Source organism: Nipponia nippon, unplaced genomic scaffold (genome assembly GCF_047370975.1).
Source record: "Nipponia nippon isolate SJK-2023a ecotype South Korea unplaced genomic scaffold, ASM4737097v1 scaffold_5, whole genome shotgun sequence".
Taxonomy (NCBI): Eukaryota; Metazoa; Chordata; class Aves; order Pelecaniformes; family Threskiornithidae; genus Nipponia; species Nipponia nippon.
This window is the reverse complement of record NW_028262369.1, coordinates 35,325,834-35,353,824: the sequence shown is the minus strand read 5'-3', so window position 1 is coordinate 35,353,824 and position 27,991 is coordinate 35,325,834. Positions and strand designations below refer to the sequence as shown.

General features: G+C 39.1%; 1 protein-coding gene across 1 annotated transcript in view; it reads right to left on the bottom strand.

Moving 5' to 3' along the window:
* ADGRL2 (adhesion G protein-coupled receptor L2) overlaps positions 1-27,991 on the bottom strand; it is a 395,707-nt gene that overhangs the window by 342,181 nt on the left and 25,535 nt on the right. The window contains exon 2 of the mRNA XM_087730654.1: positions 26,944-27,098. The gene's annotated coding sequence lies outside the window, so the exon portion shown is untranslated. The remainder of the gene's footprint in view (positions 1-26,943; positions 27,099-27,991) is intronic.

Below are 27,991 nucleotides of genomic sequence, written 5' to 3'. Positions count from 1 at the left end.
ACACACATACAAATGAACAATTGGGGGCCAGAAGCTTATGCTATGTTTGTAGGAAACTCTGGGATGCTTCGCTGATTGTTTTCTTTCAAAGAAATAGTACCTAATAAGTATTCCACTTAACACCACTTAGGAAGTGGCATTAAGCAGAAAAAGGCCAGGAACTAGGTTTATAAAGAGGTTCTATCCCCCATCCTCCATGGTTTTTCCTCTGGTAACTTCTAAAACTCAGCACTCTAAGAAATGATCCTTCTTTGACTGCTTCTTTTGGTGTGAATAGAAGCTTCAACTGGATAGTTGTGGAGCAAGAGGCAGTTATACTTGCCAGTGTTTGTAAACAAAGACTGCAGAAGAAAGCAGACCCTCTTCTCCTTCTTGCTGTTTCTTGGCATCCTAAGGGTCTTACACCACCAATTCTTCTGTACAAGATGGTCTGAAGAGCAGTAAGTTCTGTTTCAGTTATCCTTGCCCAAAACTTCAAAACCTGCTCAGGTGATCCCTAAGTCTCGGAGCACCTCAAGTCTGGAGGCATTTGCAGGTTAGGCAGAAGCCCACAGATGACAGAAGTTTTGTGGGTTTTTTTGTTTTGTTTTGTTTTTTTGTTTGTTTGTTTGTTTTTGTGTGTGTGGGTTTTTTTTGTTTGGTTGGTTTTTTTTTTTTCCTTACACATGCCAGCCAGTGCTGAAAGTCCACACAGGGAATTGTCCACACAGAGAATTGGGATCTTTCAGATTTCTAGTCTAGGCAACCCATGAAGTTCCTTCCAAAGGAACTGAGGCACCCTGATACCCTAAGGATTTCTAAATTTTCCTTATGGAGAAGGACTCCGGGTTCTGAATCCACAAATCCTTCTGGTGCAATAAAATGCCTTCTCAGTACGCACTCAACACTTTTGTCCAGGATTCTGTGAACTTTCGTTGCTTTGGTGGCTGCTTAGTTTACAGGAATTTTGGTATCTTCCAGGTTTTGCTAGCCATGACTAAGTGCATTTAAAGCCATATTTTCAAAGGAATTTCAACGTAGGTAACTAAGTTAGTTGAAAGGGGAATAACAACACTTGCCCTGATTATAACACTCACCAAAAACATGTCAGGGCTGGGGTCCAGTTATGACCTCCTCAGCAGAAAGATACAAGTCTATCTCTGACAGCAACTCGAAGAAGAGAACTTAATATCTCACATATAGGGAGTGAAAAAGCTGAAACTATTGGATAAGAGCAGGGATAGAAATAGTTTTGCTTTTAAGGGTCTAGCCATTTAATTCCAGAAGAGGAATCAAGGCTGCAAATGCTATCTGGAAAATAGTATCTAGGACCTGGATTACCTGTTGCAAACTAAGACATAAGTACGCCCCTATCATATGATGAGAATTTGTCAGCTGTGAGAGAGCATCTAAGCACTAAGTCACCTGATTTGACACACATACCAACTGCTATCCTGTGGCCAGGATTACGTATGCCATTTATCAGGATCTCCTCCCATGCACATTTTATTCACATAAGTGTACCTTCATTTTTGTGATAGCATCAGATCCTACAGAAGGTCGGGGAAAGGAAAAAGAACATGCCACAGGCACATAGGCTATCAGTCTGGCAGAATAATTAATCCAGCCCACAATTTTTCCCCTTTCTTTCCTGTGAACCTTCAGACAAAGCAGCAGGCCAGGAGGATCTGGCAAGCAAGGCAGTCTACAGTGCATAGGCCTGACCTGTCTGTGACAGGTCAACTTATCTCCTAGCATGCTCAAATTCTTCTTCAGAAGCCTTCTCATTTGCTAATGTATTTGTTGTGTTGATTAAATAGTTTTGTAGCTATAACAGAGACACTGTCACACTCCACAACCCTGCTACACCAACACCCGTGTGTAGGCAAAGATGAGTCATTCCCTACTGCATACTCAAGTCTAGTTAACTTTTCACTGACATCAGAGCATTTCTTGAACCTTTCAATACTCTTGCACTGCATTATATTTTTGCCAGATGTACCAGTTTTAACATTGTCTAAGTCTAATTTTTCTGCCTCTGAAGTTCTTCGGTTCTATTCCTAAGAACCATTCCTCTGTCCTTAGCAACATTCACGACATTTCCCCACCAAATATATATTAATAAATTCACAAACTATGCTATTATTGTTTCCTCAAGAAAGCAAAATGAAATTACTAGCCCACCATACATCCTTGTAAAGCCTTTCTAGAGACTTCACCAAGCCAAACTCTTAACCCTTCAGCCAGATTTCAAAAAGCATCATTTTCATTAATGTGTACATGATTTAGTAAGACCATTAACTGAAATAGTTTTGATTTCTGTAAAACACTTAGTCTCAGAAAATTCCCCAAGACAATAATGCAAGCACATTAGTAAATATATATAGCATGGTTTTACAAAGGATTATGTCTTGTTATGGCTTTTTTCTTAAACTTCTAATCACATTACAGTCATGATCTTGTCCACTGCTTCACTACTTGTTCCCTTGTTTTTCTACAATTAAATGCAAGTTGTCATAACTACTGGAATTACTTGACAAGTAGCATACTTTTCCATTTTCTAGGAGAAAAAACAAGTCCTAAAGAAGTCAGCTCAAAGCCTTCATAGAATCACTGCCTAAAGACTGTATTTTCTTAAAATTTGTGTGCTAAGGTTCCTTCCCAACTAAATTATCCTATGTGCTAAGTTTCTGTGAAGTTTTTAATCAAAAGAGAATTTTATTGATATTATAGCGTTACTCAAGAAAAGTAAAGATAGATAAAATGGTGTTTAACATCTTAACATTTGGATTTACCCTCCTCCCTCCCAATAAATTTACTCTCCCAAGTACTAACTACTGTAAGTTTCTGGTACCTCTCAAGGAAGAAATTACTCTACAGTAAGATTTCTTGGAAGTACAAGGGGAAGTAGTGGTATTAATTTTTTTTGGCAATGCCATCTCTTGAGACTGGCTATTTGGATCTTCACTCTAAATAAAATGTGGCCTATGATGAAAGTAATCTGACATCTCAGTTTCCATACAGGATCTCAGTTCTGTTGTTATCCCCTCCCATTATTAGAGTCAACCCGTGACCTCAGTAAGAAATCTACGGACATTGGAAGAGAAGGCTATCATAATTAAAATAGACTGTGGGAAAAGAAAAAAGTTTATCCTTAATTACACTTATGCAAAGTGTTTACAGGCAGAACAGAAGTCATACTTGTCTATTTCTTATCAGATTGTTTCTAAGGAAGAAGATAGAAATATTTGTTTGGCAACTGCTTATTTTGTAATGAGGTCAGCATGTTCATTTCATTTGTTTTCCTCCAAGGAATACTTAGTTCCACACCTTCATCTAAAGGACAAAGACTATTATTGCACAGTATTAGCAAGAAGCTTATGAAAATACAGAACAGAGGTTGCTTAACAACATAATATAATGGACAAAGGCATTTGACAACGTTGAAAACTAAAAGGTTTTTAGATAATGTTAAGTATTTGATTACACAAAAGAAATATTCTATAAATATACATAAATTACTTGGCGTAGCTCTATTCGGAATAATTTCTATTTAATCTGCCATTTCTCATATGCTACCTGCAGTAGATAATAACCAGTGTTGTTTCACTAAAGATCAGAGTACTTTGGGAAGACTTCGGTTTGTGAGTCTGCATTTGCTTCATATATATAAATTCCTATTACCAAGAACTCAGGGTGGCATCCTTCCTCAGTGCTGCATGGACGATAACTTGCTTACCATGTATATTCTGACTGAGGAATGTCATTTGTGCAGAGGAAATTGAATCCAATAATTTTCACCTCTAGCTGGCAAAGTGTTACCCTGGAGATATTGCAGTGTGATAAACGCATTATTGGTCAGTAGTGACTGGATAAAAGCAATATTGCCAGGCAAGCTTTCAGATGTACTATGAATGGGAGAATGGGGAAACCAAAACCAACTCAGAAGACTTTTTCTTTTCCTTGAACATCAGGTGTCAACCTCAATATGACGGTAATAGGAACTACTTTCTATTTGTGATTGAATAAGAGTGATAGCTCTTCCTTTATTTAGGGTCCTTTCATCTTTTTAGATCAAGTGCTTTATAAGCTTTAGGTGAAGATTACTTCCTCACATCCACTACCACTGACATGCAGTCAGCCTCTGGGATGCCAGTGAAGAGTGCCAGCAGCACCACATAGCAGGTTCCAGAAGGGGAAGTAAAAAAGAATTAATCCAGCTGAAACTACAGGGAAACAGCAGAAAGGACAATATAATGACCCAAAAATGGAACTTGACCAAGATACCAGGCTTAACAGTCATGCAAGGAGCTGAGCAACTGTTACAGTTTAGTTTCGTGTCTCATCAGCCACAGTAAACCCAGCCAAAACACCACTGCTGAGCCCTGTGCTGATGAACTGATTTAGTACTCCTCTTGCTTCTGTAAATGGCAAGAGGCGTCATCTATTAATTTGCCAACAGCCCTGACTGCAACACCCAAGTCTCCATTGTTCTCCTTTCCAAGCCACGCACAACCCAGTTTACTTAATAGAGTATGACAAAGTCGCAAGGCAGTATGGCTAAAGAGACAGGCATTTGAGAGGATAATGATCTGTCAGCAGGGCTGTGGCAAAAGGAATTTACATGAAGATTAATCAATGTTTACAGCTCTTCTCATTTATGAGAACAAAGCACTGTTCCTACCTGCCACCAATTCTATGATTTTCAAGAAAGAAAAAAGAAAAATATAGAAAAGGAGCATTGCTTTTTAGCTGAGGGATGGGAATATTGTTCTGTATACTCTGCAACTTTAGTAGGTATAAATCCATAGTTATTCTTTAGTGGGGGACCAATGTTTAGTAGACACTGGATGCATCATTTACACACTGCTTGAAGGTACTCGTGTATTGTGGTAGTTACCCGAGTAAAAAAAAAAACAAAAAAAAAAACAAAACAAAAAAACCAAACCAAACCCAACCCCAGAAAAACACACACTATCAATTTGCCTCCATGAGCTACCACAGCTGTCATAATTCATGGTGATTTGAGAATTAAATAATCTTTTCTTTCAGAGTTTCTGTAATTCAGGAAAGGAAGCGAGTGTGGCTTTTTAAGATGCAGCACACAATTAGAGGTTATATGACAGAACACACAGTAAGATCTGTACAAAGTAGGATTTGAGGAACTTCTTAATAACCTGAAAACTGAAACATGAGTTAAAAAAAATCAACTTATTGATTTATACATCATATTTACAAGAGCTAGTGTTGTGAAATATGAATTATAGCTTCCTATGCCAGTATAAGCCCTGAGCCCCAATGGGATCCATCCTAATGAGAACAAGTGGGTCAACACTGTGAGCTTCATCCAGTCATTTCCCAATAAGGATGATATACTCTGTCTGCCTAATGGGAGTAGCTCTCACTTATATGTCTCAGCCTTTCCTGGCCACAGCACCCAGGTAGGTGGCAGTGCAGACATTAAAGCTCTTTTCTTGCTGCCGTCATCCTTCCCTCCTCCTGCCATGTGGGAAGCTCTGCCTCAGGGGGGTCCTGCACCACATACCAACCTTAGGGTGGAGCAAATTCAGAATAACTCAATTACAGATGATAAAGTTACTCTAGATCTGCCCAACTTTCATTAAGACAGGAATCTCTCTTAGGACAAGCCAGCATGAAATGGGACCGATCTGGCACAGGCTTAATAAGCAGATTTATGAGTTGGCAATTTCTGTTTTCTTCTCTGCCTCACAGGGTTTGCAGTGCTTGGTTAGGAAGGTGGTTTCCCCATGCCTCTGGGGAATGCCTCTCGCCTGCAAGCCTCACCCGGCTGCTTCTCAAAGGAACAGCCCCTTTACCCGCCCTTCCCTGTGATAAACTCCTCCGCAAATGTGGAGTCAGGGCAAAACAATGGCAAGTGACAGTGACTGAACTGTATAAACATGTTGACAACTGATTAAGCAAAAATAAAACAAGACTCAAATAGCTCTTCTGCATAATTCCCAATTTGCATAACCAAAAGGGTGGCAAGACTCCAGCCACCGTTAGTTTCCTGCAGCAGCCAGAATAATTCAGTTTGGAGTGTTCCTTTGCCAACAGGAATTTCAAAACTCTGCAGGGCACAAGAGAGCCTCGGCAGCCGCTCAGTCTCTCAGCTGGCCACCAAGGCAGCAAAGCCTCCCGCCATGGTCACAGAGGGGCAGCAGGGTTTTGTTGAAGCTGCTCCTCAGCAGACTCACAGGAGCACAAGCAGGCTAAAGGCCACAACAACAGGCAGTGGAGATACCACGTATTACAGACCCGAACAGGAGACAAACTGCAGTGCACTAACCGCGGTCAGCACTTCGTCTATGAAATTACCTCAGCTAAAGGAAGAAGGCATCCCAAGGTATAATAAAGCAAAAACGGATGTCTCTTGTTAAACAAAACTCAGTGAACCACTAACCTTGAGCACAGAGGTTATTGAGATTATCTAATACTATACTGTGGTCTCTAAAGCATCTCTAAATTTTGGGCAATAATTTCTAGCTCTGTTCCAAAAAAAACAAACTTGGAGAGTATTTAATCGTTTTGCCTCCACTATGTACTGGTCTGGGCTGTACGTCTCTGCAGTCTTTAGCATCTCCCACACTCTTTAGTGAAATCTTATCCATACGTGCACACTCTCCGCCCAGAGCTTTGCTTTAGTAAGTGTTTGGCTCTTACAAAACTGACAATGTTTTTTTTTTTGTGTGTGTGTATTTTTTTTTTTCCATTACAATTTCCAAATTATCTGATATGGAAATTAATGTTCCTTTAACAATAACAAACCAATGCCGGCAAGGCAAATACTGTAGCATTACCACGGCTGGAAGAAACTCTTGCTGTGAAGCCAGGAGTGTTGCAGTCTGCTTACAAAGTTGTCAGGTTGCATATATGCAGAGGTTAGTCTGATGCTTCTTTGAAAGCAGAATTTTAACTCTGTTTAAATATAGGTCCAAATAAGCTCAGCTGAAACATGACCATTTTTCAGGCGGTGCAGATGCATGCACTGTTTGGCCAAGCCTTCTTTAAAGCTATTTGAAACTGTTTAGGAAATTCAGTTTAATAGAAGACTATTGTTAGATTGGTGATCCCATTTCCTGTAACGTAGCTGGAAAACATTCCTTCTAATACAGTAGAACATTTCAGCTCCACAAAATAAGTCTAGACCAGGCCAGATCCTGCTATTTCTGCCATGGCCACTACAGTAGAAGAGTTTTGCAAAGTCACAACAATGTAACTGTCTTGACTGTATCCTGTTCTCATTAATCCAGTTCTCCTGGACAACAAATGAAGGACTTAAAAATATTTTTTTGTTCAGAGAGGACCTTGCTTTTGTGCAGATTTTCAAGACCTCTTTTATGTGAAGAAAAGAGAGCTAGGTTGAGTTTTCTTCTTCAGCCAGAGGCAATCTGTAGTAGTATTCCTCTCCTTTTAGTTTTCTGAGAGCTGAGATGACAGAGTCTTGAAAAGAGCTTGCCCCCTCCCCATGCCTACTGCACTGAAGCCAGATACTGTAACAGAGTTAAAAATAGTATCGGACTATCTACTCTCAATCTGTACAGGCTGCTTTGCTTTCAGGTTTCTGCTTTTTTAGGATTTCTACCAGAATTTAGGATCAGGTCAGTTGTATTCAAAGTGTTCAGGTTTGTTGACCCTTCCTTTCTGTAGTGGCTTATGTTCTCCTTTCCCTGTATACACACTGCTCTAACTCTTGCACTCCAGTCTCTAGTGCTTAACTGTTGTCAAAAAGGGCTGTCTATCCCCGCTCCTTGTGCAATGAGCTCCACAAAACCAACGCTGGATTTGTATACCTGAACATCTCTCCCTCCTTCTTTCCCCCAAAGCTCTTAGCACAGTTTACACTGCATCTTCCCTGACTAGCTGGTTGTCTATACTGTCAGCATTATCCCCTCAAAGCACCCATGCCCCTGGTACTTTCCATATTTCCCTTGGCTACTAATTTCTGAGGAAGGATCCCCTGGTGGGATATCACTTTTGTTTGTTATCCCACCTCAGCTGTCCTACATGAAGAGCCTGGACTTCCTTGGAAACATGAAACACAGACATGCCAATGGTTTTTATGCATCTGCACAGGCACCACACCTTCCTCAAGGTCGGCATGGCTCCCACCACATGCAAGGAGCACATGTCCACCATGTGCAACAGCACAGGAAACATTTGGCTGCCTGTGGGTCCATTGTGTCTCCCCCTGAGCCACCCCATTCATTGGGTTGGTCTCCCATCCCTTGCTGGTGCTACCACAATTTGTCAAAATATATGTCCTCTGGGATTGCAAACTCCCCCTGCCAAATCCACGCCAACAACTCTCAAAAGGGAAGGGAGTGGAAAGCAACAAAGAGATGGAGGGAGAGAGGAAATGGCTGATGGAGTTTTTTGTACTCCCTGTACCCTCATCTTGAAAGCTTCCAGGTCCCCAGAGGATGCCTTTGCCCTACTTCTATCGTTTCGTGTCAATTCTTAGTCCAGCTGAGAAAATGAATGTCAGAGCCTCTGAAGAAATTCAAATAAACCTATGAGATAATAATAGTGGTGACTCACAATTGGGGTAATGAAGATGCTTCCATGAGAGCCATGAAATATATCCAAGATTTCCTGTTTAAAGTTAGCACAGATGACCAGTATTTCTGATGGGAGAGAAAGACAAGCTGATGATCTAAAGGAATTGAGGAAAACTATTTAAACTCAAGTATCAAGATAGAACTCCAGTGTTTTTATCAGTGGTCTGTCAGTTTCTGAAGGACAGCCACTAACAATGAAAGGAGAGCCTGAGACAAGAGATAAGGCAAAACCCAGTTATATTAACATTGGATGTATGTGTGTGCATTTTCACATCAATGTAAGTACATGAACATGCATTCCCATACAAAACCCAATGCAGTTAAGTCCTGCATTTAGCACACCTATCTAGTGACAATTTTTTTTTCCACATTTCTTAGGTAAATGCACATTATCAGTGCCTATACTGACACTTTGGATTTTTTTAACATTTAATTAGCACAAAATCTTTGGAGCCCTGCTTTATCTCTATTATCCAAATGTGGGAAAGAAGCTGACAGCAGATTTCTAACAGTCAAATAAGTATGACCAGTATAAATGATTAGAAGATTTCCATGTTCTTTAAAAAGCAGAACTATTAAAGGAAGATTATTTAGATTTCTTTTAAGGTAAAACAAGCTCTAAAGCCATGAAAATATCTGTTTATTGTTGAGCAAAGTGAACATCTAATTTGGATTGGAAATAGCAAACCTACTATTTATTTTGAAAAAATTATCAGACATGAGAAAGTGAAATAATTGGAAATTCTTTATTTGCTAAGAAATACCCCTTCTACCATATAGGCACCAACTTATTTTCTGTTTACATAGCCACAAACACTTATTCCATTTTTGGATCTTACTTTGGCTGAAGAAGATATATGATCCATAATATAATTTGTTGTGGCTTGACATATCACATAGATGAATACTTTGATCTGCATTAGCTAACCCTGGAACAAATTATTGAAAGTTACTGTTGACTTTGATATTCTGCCTTTATATCTTCACCAAAGCTAGCACTGGCTTGAAGCTATTCATAGAATGCCCTTGGATAATGTGATAGATTGTACATGAATTCAGCCTATAATAATTTTGGAGGCAGTAATGACAAAAGAAGACTGTCCAGATCCTGGACTAGTAATGGCTTTTTTTTATTAAAGAAAACTGGTATCCAGCGTTCATTTTCTTGCTGCTAAAATAGCCATGGAATAAATCACACAAAGCTGAAGTCTGGTTGTATCCGTAGCAGTATGCATTTACTGACCAGAGAGAAAAATCTGAATCCAAATACATTCTAGTCCCATTAGTTAAACTCTCAATAAATTAGTAAAATGCAACTACAATTTTGTTGCTAACTTAAGCAATACTATATCATTATTAAGAAAATGGCTTAGTATTTAGTCTAACTAGAAGCTAAAGATATGTTATTCCTTACAGCTGTTAAGACCAGTACAAAGGCTTTGGGCCATCTTTGAGCTGCATCTTTTAGGAGAGGCAGCCCAGTGAGAAACAAGGGAAGGATACTTTGAGAGATGTGTCTTGCAAAAAGCTGTTCATATCTTCCTAGTGCAGAGCTAAGTTAGCCCACTGAAATTTACCACAACTCTTGAGGATCTTAAAAGGAAGCTTCCCACACCTCTGTGGCCAACACATCATTACAAACACCCATCGGACCATTAGTCCCAGACTAAGATAAGGGACAGTACATCTTTTGTCCCATTCCAACACTGCTTTACTCTGGGAACACCAGACAGGGTTTCATCCACAGAAGAGCACTTTTATAAAGACAGGAAGAAATAAAATAGCCAGATCACCAAAGAGACTATCTCCTTGTAGGGAAGAGTCCATACATAAGGCACAATTTGAACTGAGTGAAGATATCAGAATATTAATCATATGCAAAATTAAACTTAGCCAAATAACATCATAAAAAGCCAAAACTGTGAATCCTTTCATCTGTAAGGCAAACAAGATAAATCTGAAAGATGCCATTTGGAGAGACCATACCCTCCCAATCCATCCAGAACAAATACATTCACAGCAGACAGTGCAAGGGGTAGAGAATACATGGCCTTTTTCTTCCAGATGTCTCAGAGAAGAAAATAATGAGGCACGGGAAGACAGATTTATGTTGTTTCATGAAAACAGTGTTCTCTTTCTGCCTCTCTTAAATTTGCTTTACTTCTAAGAACAAGAAAAAAAGTCACTGAAGAGTTGACAAAATGCTGCTCACCAGATACACAGCATTAATCAATGAACTGGGCATCGGACTGGCTTTCAAGGAACCTAGTTTTACTCCGGCCATTTGTGCTAGTTGTTTCACCTCTCTGTGCCTCAGTTTCCTTGACTGTAAAGTAGGATTAAGTCTTAGAAAGCCATTTCATGCCCATGGAATGTAAAGTGCTATTATCTTAATGTTATAAGTGGAGAAAAGTCAGCAAGTTTTGACCTTTTAATACAACTCTTCAGAAAAAAAAAAAAAAAGGACAATTGTCTGTTTATTTGAAAATGGCTACTTTGTACCTTTAACATCCCAATAAAAATACAGAAGCACTGCCTGGTTTTGATACATGTGTGGTGTTACAATCCCTTGTTGCTGATAGTACTTTTTAATGTTAAGAGCCTGTTGGCTAACTTATGTTTCCTCTGGGTGCGTTCCCATATTCCTCTCCTCTTTGGGAGGCAGGCTCTTCTTACTGCTCAGATATGTATCCCACATCTTGTAATCATTAATGCACTCAGGGGAAAAGGAGGGGGCAAGAGGACGTTGTTTCAAAGTATGTTTCTGCCCAATTCATTTTGGCTTAATTTGCAGACCAAAGTAGAGCTCTATCGAAGCACGTCCTTCCTCAGTCATTTATCATGCTCCCTCTTCCCCACTACTGAGCTGAGATACTAAGCAGTAATAATGCAGCTTTGGATAGATTAGTAAGTAATTTCTCTGCTCATTCTTATCCTGATTTTGTTTAGATTTTGATGCTTTCTTAACTCTTACAAGTGTCAGTGGATTGACAACATGAAGGTAAGAGTAGAATTAAGTTGCTGCTTTGCATGGCAGCTAAGTGTACAGAAAGAGAGAATATGCCACTATTGTCTTTAAAGAGCAGGCAAAATCTAACTCAAAGCTTCCCAGTATGGGGGAGGAGTAATAAAAGGAAAAAAAAATTGCCATCCCTAGGATGATGGGATAGAATCACTGCCAGCCAGTCCAGCCCCAGTAAGGGTAATGGACAAAGTAGCTGTTTTCCCACACCCCCCAGACCACTTTTTCAGCAACAAGTCTGGTTTTCAAGGGCTCTGGGACAGACAAAATAGCAGCAAGGCCTTGGCTAATTTTGCTGCCTCTGGCAATCTTCTGCCATAAGCAACCACCTACTTTGATTTCATGGCTCTGGCCCTAGGAGTAACTACATTGGGAAGGGCTGGGAATGTGGCTGGTTAAGATTTTCGAGGCTGGTGCTGAAATACATGATGGGAAAGCTTCAGAGAAGTGCAGGGCTACCAGAACTAGGGCACTAAACCAGACAGACCTTTTGGTGTCTCATACTGCAGAGTTATGAGGGCAGCTCCTGTGCCAATTGTATTAATCTGTTTCCTCCTCACGTCCTCTGCCCTGCTCTGTTTACTCTTGGTGACATGCATATGCTTGTAAATGGCTATATCCCTCTCATTAGGCAAAAAGATTGTTTAGCACTGAGCTTGAAAATATCAAAGAAATGATACTTTCAAAAAGACCAATTCCCCCCTCCCTCCAAAACTAATGCACTGCAAAGGTCTACTGTAAAAGTTCTTGTTGAACTGGGCCTCTGTGCTTTTGTTTGCCAATAAATAGGCTTGTTTTTCTTTCCCTTGTATGATATGTTTATCCCAGTAACATGAAATATAATCAATAAATAAACCAGAGGGAAAAATTACAGTCCTTTAAATTAAACCAGAAAGATTTTACTGATTGCTTATACACTGTGCACTGCATCATAGAAAACAGGTAACTACCTTCAGAACATGTCTATTCTGAATATGTAGTTATTAAAACTGATTTTATTTGCCTGTTCATTTTACTACCTGAGTGAATTTTAAAGTGACTGACAATCAATTCTTATGTCTTACCCCAGCAGGTCTTTAGAAACTGTAACTGCATGCTTCCCATAAAATGTCTTGAATATTTCCCCATAAGGAAGACCTAATGTTTCTGATAAAAATCATAGCAATTATAAAGACAACAGGTTTACATTTCTCCAAATATGATCTGAACTCCTGATAATTTGAGGAATCTCCCTCTCTATTTTTGTGTTCACAGCTTGTGCCAGACCCTCACTGTGTACAGAAATTTACTCGTGTTGGACTGTGCTTATTCCAAACTCAGAGTGAAACAAAGCAATAGCTTTGTGGAATTGCACTACTACCCATTTTAGCTACTCCCAATACAAAACACTAGCTGGCACTGTCTGGTACTACTAACACAGCAGACAGCTGCCCAACCCCCTTTTCCTTTTTCTTCCTGCTGTTATGCTACACCTATCTGTATATCATCAAGACATTTTGGAATTGTAATAAGATTTGTGCCAGACTATGTTTCTTGGCTTTAACGGTTAGGTTCCTTTCCAGAATATACATGCTGCTTTACACATACTTTTATTACTGACATCATGAGAATACATCTCTACTATGTTTAAATTTGGGTGTTAACCTGATTTTGCTTCTTCCATATGTGGATGATGTGAGACTCTAGGAAAGCAAATTAAGCAGCTGTTACCTGCTTGAACCATTTCCCCCTGCCCTATCACAGGGGAAGTGACAATCATCTGAAACAGCAGGCAGCCTCTAGCCAGGATAGTTTTCCAGAAATCTGAGTTTCCATGTATTTGAATCGTATTGCTAATGCAATCGTATTGCCTTTGCATTTTATTACCTGATTAAAATACTACCAGGCACAAAAATAGTGTCCCTCCAACTTTCCTTGAGTCTCAATTGGACATGCTAATAAGCAAGTTTTTAGAACTAACCATTAACAGTTGTAGGTTCTTGCTGAGATTTGTCTCATCAGGACTAAATAACAGATATTTCCAAATGTCAAACAAGCAAGACATAGGGTGGTCCCTATTAATCAGAGTGCATTTAAAACTATTACTGTTGCTCCCTATGAACTTCTCACACTATGAGAGTTTCTAAAAAACGGTAGGAAATAAGCAGTATCTTGTGTGAATCCACATTCTACTGAGCGAATCCAGATGAGGACTCAGACATTCAAATACAAGATCCTGGCGTTCTCAATGAGCCATACGGGAAGGTTTATTTAGTTTATTTCCATTCAACACTCTCCACACAGACTATTTCTGAGGGTCCCACTACATTTGCCTAGACTGGTAAGCTGGAATTGGATTTAGTTCCCAGAATGGGCCTTTTATATATCACATACTGCAACCGGAAGAATCCAACCTGTATATTCCCCAAACCACATGATTTATGGGATCAAGCCTGGATCAGCCAGTGGAAGACCAAACTCCCACTTTCTTGCAAGGAAAGACTATCATTCCATACAATCAGAATTTATTAAAAGGAGGAGACTTTTTTCTTACTGTCCTTTGGAGAGTTACTCCATGAACATTAAGACACAGCTTAAGACATTAAGCTGTTTATAGGTAAACAAAGCTATTTCTAAGACCATGATTTGACAACATGAAATGCTCAGCAGCAAAAATGGTTTAAATTTTCTGTCATCCTTTTATTAACCTTTCCCTTCCTCAGCTCTCTGTTGTAAGAAAATTCTGTCAAAAAAATCTAGATCAGTTCCCAGGTTCAATTCCCTCATGCTGATACTGGTACAGCTGAGAGAAGAACCTGCAAGGGCATAAACAGAGAGCAACGAATAACTAAAAACTATTTATGCTGGTATTGACTCCAAAGATTTCATATTAAAGTACAGCCGAAATCTAACTTCTTATCCTGTCTTTAATGTGAACCAGCCACCCTTCTTGTGTCTGCAAAATTACTCAGGAAATGTCTAAGATTAAATTTACTCCCACATAATTCTCAAACTCTCTAGTTCTCTCTGGGGCAGACGACCTGTAAGAGTGGCCCTTTTGACAATGCTTTTACATTTCTCCAGTAAATTGTGGCAGTGAGAGGTAGCAGGAGCATATGAAAACAAGAAAGACTGTTTAAAAGGAAAGCAAATTCTTCCCATACACCTGAAATTAATAAGTGAGTACGGGGTTAAAACTTGGAAGAGTTCTGCTCTGCCCTACATTAATACTCAGGATTTTCCTTTTACATATACCACCTTGCCTGGTGAATACCTGATTTCTCAAACTCAGCCAAAAATTTCAGTAATTCATCAACTTGTTTCCATGAATTTGTGGGAAGGAAAAGAATTTCATAGCAAGGTACAATATGAAGTATTAACACCAAATATTAGTATTATGATGAAAATATCTTTGTTATTTGAAGGTTGATATTATGTACCATTATACATAATATAGGCTTTTTATGGTGGGGTAGGTAAGGACTGTGGAGTAACACTGATGAATAGATGATTAGAAGCTAGCAGGATCCCAAATACAAAATGGATTATGGTAGGACTGAATGTTTGTGGTCCACAGGCTATTGGCTGTAGTATAATTCAAGAACAAACCAAGCCAGCACTAACTGGCACAGACTTTCTTTACCAAGAAAAGACTAGTTGGAACCCAGTTTGGATTTAAACAAATTGAAATTTGTACCCATTTGAGATCTTGTCACAGAGCCAGAAAATGTCAGAGAGCAGCATGTAATCTTGGAGGTGTTACTGTCAGTCAATATTGATCACAAGAGATGAGACAGCTCATCATACATTTTAATGGAAAACATGGGAGTCATAGTTCAAAGAACCATGTTTGAAAGGATAATATTAGATAATTCTTCCTATCTATAATTAGTGTACTGAATCTCAGTTAAATCAGCTTCCTTACCAGGTAGGCAACTCTCCTCTCTCCTTGATGCCACCCTCCCCCTGCCCTCAGTAAAAAATAAAAACCAAAACAAAACAAATAAAAACCCACAAAACAAAAAACAACAAAAAACCCATACGACACAGCAGAATTCCTCTATACCTAAATTCCCAAATCCTGCAGCTTTAGAAGACCTTCATCATTTCATCCTTCTTTGTATTACAAACTCAAAGGCAGAACTAATAAAAAGAAATCAAACAGGATGATGCTATCTGTTCCCCACTGGACTTCGAAATACTTCAACTCAACCACAGACCCACATCACATTACGGGGCAAGGCATCTCAAATAACAGACTCCTTCAGGGAGAGCAGAATAAGTCTTCTGTTGCAAATTTACCTCCTGCTTATTTAATGCAGATTGCTAAACCCAAATATGACACTTTCTGGAATGTGGGATTAGTTCTGAAATGCCACTCTAATATAGATAATTCTTTCTTGCCTCCTTGAGGGTTTATCTGCCAGGCTAGACACTTTGTTAGCATTAACTTGGTCTTCTGGCATTTGTGAGTGGAAGTTGGTGAAAATAGATGAGACTGGGTTGCAGAAGAACCCTAGGGGAACAAAGTATTATTGGATGGCATGTGAAAACTCAATTAAATTTATGCCCAATCATTTTCTGCATATGAAAAGAAAATCCAGAGCCAAATGTATGAACTCCAGTTCTCTAGAACTATCAAACTTCTGTCTTAGCTATGTTTCCTTTCCGTGTATTATGAATCGTCAATTTCCCTACTCCCAAGAGAAACCACACAGTACAAATCCAGAGATAATGACTGAAGTCAGCATGCAAATAATGTGCTGATAAATTGGTTCATGGCTACTGTCATGGCTTAGATTTTATCACCATCAATTAAGCAACTAGGTAGAAGCATATAGATCTAAAAATATAATAACAATCATATTGATGTCTGCCAAATAAGGACTGTTTACTTTATCCAGATATCGAGAGATATTGCCCTTATTTGGGTACTGAAATATTCATAATGTGTTGGTTTACCTTTGGGTTGACTTTGTGGTAAGACCTGAGATTTTTTTCCATGAAAACAAAATCATTTTGCTATCATAATTTGACTACATGATACAGTCCTGACACTTAAATGCCAGCTATTTAGAAATGAAACAGTATTAACATAGTGCATGTATTTTTCCTGTATCCATGCACAGACCCTTAAAGCCAGCAGTTATTTACAAAAGCAAAATAACAGCATGTTAATTACCTCTGGAAGCTATCCATTTTGATACTAATAACTGTACTGAATATGATATTATGTTGTATCAGGAAATTTGTGACAGAAATTATTTTCTACGCAGTTAGAAAGAGGCTATTAAGTGACTATTTGTAAAACATCTAGTAGGTAGGAAGAAAGTAACATTCTGATAATCAGGTGTCATGAATGCCTTTTAAAAAACGTGGAAAAAATAATCCTTGACTGAATTTTTGAAAAAAGTTTTTCTGAAATGTACCTTGACACATTCAGTTCAACTGTGTAAATATTATTTTCCAATACTTAAAGGCACTATGGAAAGCTATTTCCAAAAGTCATAGCTGTTTATATTACAAGCACAGATCCAAGTTTCTAAATCATATCTGAATTAAAATCTTGCCTTAACTGCTCTGCTAAGACAGAAATTAACTACTCTGTTTAATTCCAACTTTTATACATCTGAACCAACCACAAGAATAGCTACCTGACATAAGTGTCTATCTGACAAAGCACACCTAACCCCTTCCAAGATAATATCAAGAGCTAACCAAGTCCCTGTCTCTCAGTCTCTTTTAGCTCAGATTTTTGGGCAAATTGCACACATGAAATTCCAAAGAAGTCAGACCATGTGCATCTATGGCATCTCTGAAAATTAACATAGCCTTTGAAAAAGTTGACCTTAATCTTTTATGGGCTCTCTTTATGAAGTCAATAAATGGCAAAACTTGCACTTCTACTGCAAGCACTGAAGCACCTATAAATCATTATTAGAAGCATCATTTTACTATAATAATAGAACAACCAACAAGAAAGCCTCATTAATATTTTCGTGTTGTCATTGCCATTTCCGCTTCTTGGTGAAACAGGCAGCAAAGAAGTACTGTTTAAAGAAGTACTGTACTAAAATAAGCTAAATTCATCTAAAGCTTAAGGTACTGGATGCATAACTCAACACTTGTTGTCAACGCAGAGCTCTTCCTGCAGGTGATGCTCCCCAAGCCTTGTGCTGATCCCAGGTTAATGCCACCCCACAAAAGAAGTCGGGGTGGCCCCACCTCATGGGTGCTCCTTGCAGCTGCAGCAAAGTGCAAGGGCAGCAAGATGTGGCTTGGAGACACATGAAAAGCCCGAGGAGCTGAGAACTGACACCTTGTTTCAGTCATTGGGACATATAATTAAAAAAAAAAAAAAAAAAATCGAAGCACTTCACTAAAACCCAGGACTGTTTCCCCCCTCAAGAACAGTTTTAAGGAAAATTTCTGTTTTAGTGTAATAAAAAGTTGGTTTTAGCTATTTAAACTGAACAGCCTCTGAAGGCCTTATCTCATCTATGATAATTTAAGACTATTTGGACACAGAAATCTTTGTATATCATAAGGAGCCATACTGATTCATTCTGTAAATGACACAGACAGTACCAGATAAATACTTTATTATAAAATAAGCTCTAGAAGATGTTTTCATCTAATAGTGTCTATAGTAGGTGGAGCCATATGAGAAATTGGATAAGGATAACTTTCAATTCCAATCGCTGTTAGCACCTCCTTTTCAGCTTTAAGTGTGGATTGTGTTGGGTTTCCCCCCCCCTGCATTTCTATTTTATTGTTTCCCTCCTTACTGCCAGAATTCGTTCTGTAGACTGAATAATAGAACATGGCAATTTTTGATTTAGTTTGAAAGGAGAGAGACTTCACTTTTAAAAACATACAAAGAAAACACAGTTTTAAGATAGAGCACAGGGAGCAAAATTGTGGTTAATAAAAGCACAATACTATTTTAAGACCTTCAAAGGCTTCTGTAAAATAGCTAGTGTCATTTAAAAAATCTTTTGAAAGACTTTGGTGGCACAACATTGCTGAAGCGATCAATTTTAAACAGCTTTACTTGTAAACTACAGATCAACTTTCTCCAAGAAAGTGTTCTTTTTTAAAAGAAAACAAAATCCTAAGTTATCTAACAAGAGTTGAACAAAGAGGTGACTATCAAAAGTCACAGAAACAGTCCATTTTTGTAGGAAATGGATAGCAGTAACTTCCGTCTACTTAGTGCGCAACAGCATTTTAATGAACAGTTGTACTATGAAGGTCTATGTCACTGATAATATGGACAAAAAGCATTACTCAGAGAAGACTAGAGGTATTTTTCCTTAAAGATGATTTTTTTTTAAAAACAGAATGGCAATGGAAAACACTGATCTAATGGCTTAAGCTTTAAGAAAACAGCATTTCCCCCCTCCCCGCCCTGTAACTTCTGGCAATGTGCCGAAGGACAACTTCTCTCACACCATTTGCAGTCCAAAAAGACAGACATCGATTAAAGTCATATTCTAGAGGTCAGCTAAATAGATGGAAATATTAAGGTCTTTTTTGTTGTTTCTGGCAGGTACTGTACAAGTGGTGTCTAAATCACTTTGTTCCACCACAGAATCAAGGAAGCTATGCATTTCTTTTCTTGGCAGGTGAAAGTACAGCTAATATTGAGAGTAACTTCTTTGTAACAGGTGGGGTGCAGAAGACGTTGTGTAACCAATGACACCCCCAAAATGGGGAGACCATCCAGAGCACCACTAGCTCTGCAAGTCTGAACAAGCTTCTTTCAGTCACCAATATCATAACAGGAAAGGTCACAGTAATGACAGGGATGGGAAAAGTTTAAAATATGTAATTCCACTATGAAACCTGGTCCAGTCCTTCCTGCATGATTATATACTCTGCACATGAATTATACACATTTTAGTGATGCTTTATTTAAGGTATTTTTCTTCCATGCACTTCCTCTGACAGTTCCCTCCTCCCTCCAGTCCCCACCCTTTATTGGAAATAAAAATCAATTTAGTCTGCCTATGCCCTTCTCTTGGAGAAAAACAAACATTCACACATGCACCCCTCCTTCCCTGACCTTCTTCCCCCCCTGCTTCATACCCAAACACAAAAAACCCTAGGCATATGGCTTTTCAGATGAGCTGGCACTTTAAAATAAGCTCATCCATGGAGCAAAACTGCTTTCAGGGCTAGAACAATAGTCCCAGTATAGTGATGGATATATTCTGCCAGACAGAAGATACATTTGAATGCTTTGTAGAAAAAATTGTTTAATCCCAAATGGATACAAGATTCAAGTAACAGAACAATTTGCTAGTCTCGAACTGCTGCATTTGACACGGGGGGTAGCACATTTTGCTTTCCCTCCATCTGTGACCTTTATATAAAGGTGTGACATAAGTGCTATAAAAAGATTTAGTTGAATGCATTAATGCCTCCTTTTGAAGACTGCCATAATCTTTTTATTTACTTTTTAAAATAAAATAAATTTGATGGCAATCAATCTATCAGTAAGTAAATTAGGATCTGGAAATAGATAGTGAAATAAATAGTATTGTTGCTTTGAAACATCTGGCATCTTAACTGAGATGCCTTTTGCTTTTGTGAATCCTCAGTTTAGCATCTCATTCTGCAAGGAATGAATGCTAGCTGCAAACTTTTGAATACTTATTCCACATTGCAGCTCCTTACATTCCCAGAAGTAGGTAGCGCTATTATTCTCAGTATCAAAATACATAGCTATGGCAAAAGGCTAAATTAAATTTACTCTTGATTTCTCCTTGTGATCTTTCTATATGTACATTTTAAAGTGACTCTATGTTAGTTCTTCTGGATGGGGGGGGGGGGGCGGGCAGAAAGAAAAGGAAAAAAAAAGGTGAGAGGTTGAGAGGCTCATATGCTATCATATGCTCATTCCTATTGTAGGTGAGAACCAAATCTCTACCACTACAGCTCTCCGCATGCAGCGGCATTGACAGTACCAGCTGTTATTCCAATAACTACTGCTGCAATAAAGTCATTTCTTCAAATTAGAGGATGCTTACACTGCAGAACGATCCTTTTCTCTTGTACACTAGTATCAAGAAACCTCCAAACTACAGATCTGGCCTGGCAACGGTATTGCTGAGTGTTGAAATGACTCCTTCAAAGCTTTAGGTTTACAGCCCACTGTCCAAGTCCAGCAGATCATTACTTGTGCAAAGAAGTATCAATATATATTAAAGAAATGCATATTATTAAATACTGTTTTTAAGTTTTAATTCCTGTTCAAAATAATACTAGGTGACACCTAGTCACTAGCCAGAGTAGAAAAGTAACTCCGATTCAGCAGGATGCTTCAAAACGTGTATAGTTTCTACCTAGTTTGAAATGCTGAAATGGGCAAGACTTTTGAACATACACGTTTAAGTAGTTTCAGAGCTTCAGGGTTCACATTTAATGCTCCAAGTACATTCACCTGACTCTCAGATCAATCTTTTTTTCACTGTCCCCATGTATACGGCTCCAAGAGCAAAAGGGAGACTGCTGCACAGCACAGCATTGCCAAGCTTCTCCCAAGCACTCACAAGCGAGACACATACTTTGGACAACCAGAGGTTCCCCAACCGATTGCTGATAACAGAGCTCAAAGATAGGTAGGTAGCCGCATTCTGCAAACTTTACCCTTTGCCTGTTGAAAACCAGCAGCGAGACTTGTTACAGACTCTCCCTCAGGTTTTCTCCAATACTGAAGTCCCTCATCTCATCCCAAACTGAAGTATTTCTGTCTGGAAGAGACTGTGAGGTTGAGCAGCTGAGACAGTTTCAACACAAGGGTGTTTGTTGTGGGAGCAAACAACAGCACACATTACTTCTGCTTTTATACTGTTAGAGTCCAAACTAACTGCAGTATTTCTGTGGGCTGGGCCAAATCTGGGCCCAAATTTGCCATGATAATTATTAGCTGATCATTGTTACCTTCTGCTGTAATCATCGTGCTTGCAATATATTGGGAATTTCTGGGTACTTTTATAAACATGCACTGTGTGTTTTTACAAGATATATTACTGGGCTTATAGACTGAGTGGCTTTTTATTGACATTTTTGTTTTATTTATTCATTTTTCCTCGATGATGCAAGGCATAATTCTATCATTTGGCATTTTATGGACAATATATACAGTGCATTTTTTCTTTACACAGAACTATTAACCCAAACATGCTAGTGGCAGGAAAATCTTAGTGCTAAACACTATTGAATTTAACATTCTTGAAGTCTGACTCATTGCCAAAGAAATGTGTATTTCAAGATTAAATGCCAAAAAAGGACAGCTTTGAAGCCAAAGACCCTTTATGACAACGTCGTGACACCACATCAGCCCAAGCATCACTGTATGTTAAACAGAATTATTTGAGTACGCTTGTAAATATAATATTACAGTATCTGAAGAGGGGGAAAAAAAAAAAAAATCAAACACGAATCCATTTAAAAATACAATTTGAAATAACAGCAAAATGTGCTGCCACAGACTCGGAAAGAAAAATGCAACATTTTAACACTAAACAAGAACAAACACAGCTATACAGACTAGGTGAGATCAGAGATACCAGGGATGGATTTTCCTTTGGTGCAGGGACATGGAGGAGGAGAAGTTCTCTTTAACCACAACTCAGGACTGCAACTAGTCATTTTATTAGTATGCTAGTACCAGCAGAGACACAAAGATTTCGGGAGGTAATCTACCTCTAATCCTACCAAATATATATTAAAGTAACCAGCAAATTACGTGATATTTGCACTGAAGAGATAATTACATTAGTACCTAGTGAGATTATGTAATAAGAGGCCAAATTTACTACCACTAACTGCACCCAAACAGAGATTCTTTGGGGCCTTTAAATGTATGTTCATCTAACAAATGTTGAGCTATGGGAAATCAGAAAGTGTAGCCTGACTTTCCATTTCACTCTGAGCTTTATACTCGAGGTTTCCTAAGGGGATTCTGTGTCAAAGTCATGTTCTGGCCACGTACCATACCTGTGGATAAGCAGGGAGTTGGTGAGATAGAGAGACAGCAAGAAGTCATTAGAAGAATGTTTTATCACTGGTCCTTATATATAAAGTATTACTCACATTTAGTCCCCCATAGCTCGCAAACTTCACATCCTCAACCGAGGAAAAAACTACTTTAGCATTCTAGCTGTCAGACTCTCCAGAGGCAGAAGCCAGCATTTTTTCTAGCACTCCCAAGGCAATACAGATTTGAACATCCCTCCTTGAGTCACTCAAAGTGTCTGAACATTGTTTTCTAAAACAAAGGCCTGCCCTGAATAAAAATACCCTAGAACTGTTGAATATGAGCTGACATGCTTTATAAATATCAATATATTCAGCCATATACACTCCCTGAAAGAATTTTTATCCCCACTGAAATCAGCGTAAAACAGGTGCTCAGGCAGAATCCAGGTGCACTGTAAACTTTTGGCCAAGTACTCTTGCCAAAGTCACATATCATGGCTATGTGTGAGTCAGGAAGAGAACTCAGTGCAATTTCCTATTTTGGTCAAAGCAGAAAAAAAAAAATGCTGAAACAGACTTCAAGGGCACTACCAGTCTACCCAAGACTATCATCCCATCTTGGCTTATTGCCCTGGGAACAGTGCTTGTTGCCTTTTTTTTTTATTATTATTATGGTTCAGACTTGATTGGCCTTAATTCTCTATGTGCCTAGTGTTTGAAATTGTTTGGATGCTCTAAAAGGCATACAGCCCGCCAGCCAGAAATACTAAGCACACAGACATAGAAGATAACTGTGTCACATACTGGGCCATAACACACATCAAACACTTGGAGTAAATCTGCATAGTTTAGTTACCCTTCTTTCTCCAGTGTAAAAATCACCCTTTAAGCAGGTCCAAGCAGTTAAACAGTTATTGTGGACTATTTGTGCCATCTTTATTCTGTTTCTCCAGAGAAACACAACCTGCACTCTCTCATCTTCAGAATATCCAGGACCACAGGAGAGTCAGTCAGGTTGCGGTTTTTTGCACCACTACAGGGCTGCATATTGCAGCCTATTTCAACAGCTGAAAATTCTCTCATTGTTTTTCATATTGGCTGCATTCATAGGCAACTTATCCGTGTAAACTTTACGAAGGGTGATGTGCTGCTATTTTTTTTTTAATAGGTCACTAAATAGTAAAATTAGTCCACAAAAAAGCTTCAATATTTCCAAAGCTACTCAAAAGCAAGCTCAGTCATACTAATACTCTGGTAAACACTTTATTCTTACTGCTTCTGTAGAGTGTTAATACATACCATAAAAAGAATACTATGTTCAGGTGGAATTACTGATGCAAGAATTCCACTTATTTCAGAGAGGTTTGCACAATCAAATGACATATTGCAGTACCACATGAAAAGATACTGCATAATAGCAGTGTCTTTAATGATGCTGTTGGACTTTCTTCCTCTCTTTAGTAACAAAAGACTTGAGCACCTCTAAGGGCAATTGTAACTCATCATCATTTTGATCTTGAGGAAACATGCATCTGAAATGCCAGGTAATTCCCTTTCTCTGCCACTTCAGAAATCAAAACAAGATCTACTGCTTAAAACAATCTTTTTGGGAAAAATATTTCAAATGGTGCTGCTGCAAAAGCATAGCTAGTTTTCCACTTTGTGTAATTTTCTGTATGTGAGAGCTAAAAGGTATGAAAACTGGATTCTATTATAAAGAAAGTATATGGCCTATTCTACTACTGCAGGGAAGCATCCTAAAAACGTTGGTGGCTTAAGTTCAGCAGCCATTTTTCATCCAGAGATTTATTTATCTGTCTTCACTTTCTTTCTTTAAGTTAACAATAGCACGTTTCCATTTTAAACACTGAGGGGCAAACTTCAAAAATCCTTTTTTAGGCCTATCTGCCTGCTCTTTCTTTTGTAGGCTTTTTTTTTTTTTTTTTAACCTTTTTCAGGGTAAAGGGACTCCCAAGCCTAAACAACTCAACACCTTGGGCATCATGGCCCAGCCTGTCAGGTGGGAATGCAGGCCTCAGGCAGACCCTCTGGAACAAGGGAAAACTGAGAGACAAGGGGAAAATGAGGAACACAACTGGTGTTAGGGAAGGGAACAATGGAGGAAGAGAAATCAAAATTAATGAGTCCCTAAATTTAAATTTCAGTCACAAAAAGGATCTGGGAAAAACAAGTGCTGTCCTTTATGCAGATCCTTAGCTCTGTCACAGGGCAAAAATTAACCAGAAAAATCCTATTGCTGAGCTGCCTTCAGCACCTCCTCCGATACCTTTCAGGAGAGGCTTTTACACAAGTAAAACACCAAGGTTTCTTCTTAAACCAAGCAGATCTCCAAGGAGCTAAATCAACCCCCCCTCTGCTCCCAAGGCAGGCTGCTTTCCCTTTCAGAGCACGGCAGCCATTTTGTGGCCTCAGAAGTAACTCCAGCTCCCACTCCTTCAAGTGCTTTCCCCAGCCCAGGACTGGGACATTACACCCAAAATAGGAGGAAAAAAAAAGAAAACTGCACAGACTCACTCATTACCACGGAAACAGCCAAGCACCAGGCCCAAGTACTAGGGAGACCATAACCAGCCATACCCTTCTGACACTCATCCTGCACTACAGACACAGGGGAGCATGTGTGGGCAGGGGCAGAAATAGGCTCTGCTCCTGCCCCAGCAGCTGGACCACAGCTGCTCCTCATTACTGCTAATTGCTCCTAATTACTGCCCCCTCTCAACTTCTTCTATGGGGGTGAAGCTGTGGAAGGGTGATTTTTCAGCGGGCTCTCTAATGCAAAATGCTTTCTGTGGCTGCTCTTGGCAGATGCTGTTTATAAAATGTGCCTTTCCTAAAGTCATAATCTTACCTTAAAGCCTTTTGCTCTCCCTGACAAATTTATACTAAACTGGATTGTGGTTAATACACCTCAGGTTCTCTGTGTTGCTTTTCCTTCTTGTCTCTAGGGTTGGTTTATCCTTCATATTTGCCTTTTCTAATGCAGCCACATAGTGGAAGACATCAACATTTCTTCTACGGTAATCTCCCAAATCTCTTTCCTTTGTCAGTATGCTGCATGTTTTTGTTATTTAATAGTTTGGTTTTTTTTCTGTTTTGGTTCACTGCTCCTAGAGTTCATGTTTTACATCATGTACACTAAACTTTGTTTTCATTTACTGGCCCAGACGTTTAAGAGATGCTGCTCTCTCTGAAGCAGGTTGTGCAGTTCCTCATTACATAAGTCTGACAGCTAGTAAAATGTTGAACATTAAAATTAAGTTGTTTTTACTGCTTTGGCAAACCCACCTAGATGCATTTTTCTGTATTTAAGCAGCTTACCAACAGCACAGTCTATGTTTTAGTAAGTGAGTGATACAGAAACATCTGCTACCTGAAGAGGTGAGGGGAGGCATGTACAAAGCCAGCTCCACTGGCCTATGCTTAAAGGTTCACTGGGTATAAGCTAACTGCCACATACCATTCAATTACATCTGATTACGGAAGTTGTTCACTGGAAGTATGTGTATGCTAGAAGAATGTAGTCCTACATTTGATAAACATGTAAACAAGCAATAACAATAAAGCTAGGCATGCTAACTGACACAAGGCATGGAGATTGACAGCTTGAATAAGTTTCAGACTCACACTGATACTCGGCTTTCACTCAAAACTCTGCTTCCAAACTGCTCTTTAAAGTGGAATCTCAGTCAGATTTTTTATTGCCAGATTTAAGACAGTCTCTCTCTGACTGTGGTCTCTACCGGCACTGCTAAGAGTTTGCCAATTACTGCTAGTAATGGTGATAAACTTTTACGCTGGTGCCTCTTGCTCAGTGATCCATCAAGGAATTATGAAAGTGCTTAACCTGATACATAGTAAATTAGAAAGTTCTCCTAACTTCAGTGGGCCTCCCTACAACGCATAAAGATAAGCATGTGTGGGAGTCATATAAAATCCACATATTACCTAAGAATGGTTCAAAGACAGGCAATGAGCTATGTGATAACTTATAGTGACTACAGCACGAGTTCACAGCCAAACTATTGCTGAACAATATTTTGAATCCTGGAATAATATCTATCCTGGCTTTAAATGCCTGCAGTACAAAAAGATACCCAAATTTAACATAGCACTTCTGGACTTAAGTAGCCTTTAAGGAGTGCAGTGGGTGTCAGCTCTTGCACTATTTCTGAGGTGAGAGCAAAGAGACTCTTCTATTGCTTTAACTCTTGGTTTTCACACCGAGTTGATGACTAAAGGACTTGGGAGGCAGCTGGCTCTTTTCTATCTGCAGGTAATTTTGTGGAGCAGGGGGGAGGGTGCTGGCTTTCCCCAGCCACTGCAGTTCTGCAGGGTAGGCTGGATGCTCATGTAGCAAAGGAGTCCTCTCACCTCTTTCTTCTCCCAGTTCCTCCTCCCACAGTTGTACATTTTTCTTGCTCCATTGCATGTCTTTTAAATACTTCAACGGTTTATGGTATCACAGTGCTTTCTTATTATCAGTATTGTAAAGGGTTCAAATGGTGATGGTCGTCATGTATCCAGACCTGAAAGAAAAGAAATCAGAATATCCATTTTCCTTACCTTCTTATTCTCTTTTAAGATTTGTGAAACTACGGGCCGCTGTCAGAGTAACAATAACTCTTGTTACAACACAAAATTAAAAGATTCCTAACAATTTTAGTAGGACCATCCCATGCTTCCACCTGTAAACCTTACTGTTCCTCACCTACTGAATGTGAATGGCAGTCTCAGCTAATGACAAAAAACTATCACTAAGACAAAGTCCAATTTTAGGACTGAGGGTCTGTCCCTCTTCTGAATTCACAGTTTCTCGTCCACCTCTATTAATACAAAAAAATTCAATTGCCTGAATGAGCTGAGCTGCTAAAATGATAAGAGATAAAGAGATGGTCTCTAGATCATCATGTTGCCATTCTGAAAGTCATTCATGGATTTTGGCAGACAAAATACACATGGAAAAAGCATAATTGAGGATTGAAGTCTGATGGAGTGTTTTCATTTGGTTCTTTGTGATTCAAAGAGCTCTCCATTCTTGTTCCCTTTCTTCTTTGAAGTGTCAACCCAGTCCAAAATGGGCTCTGGGACTTCAAGGGACTTACAACCTGATGTGACAAGTTCCACATTCAATTAAAAAGATATATTGACATGTGCAATCTCTCCTATGTGTGAAAATGTAGATTTAACAGTAAATAAGAAAATGTGTTTAGTGTTGTATGGGATTCTCTCTCTCTTTCTATCAGCTGTTTGGGAGATTGAAGAGGACTGTGAAAAGCAAGGAAAGAAAGCAAGACAAACAAATGTTTCACAGTGCTCAGACACAAGCAACTATGATGCCGTGTTGAAAGTATTCCAGCCAGAAACCCTTCCCCCGCCTTATTCTCCCAGCTGCATTTTCTCTTGTGAAGGAGTAGTTTAC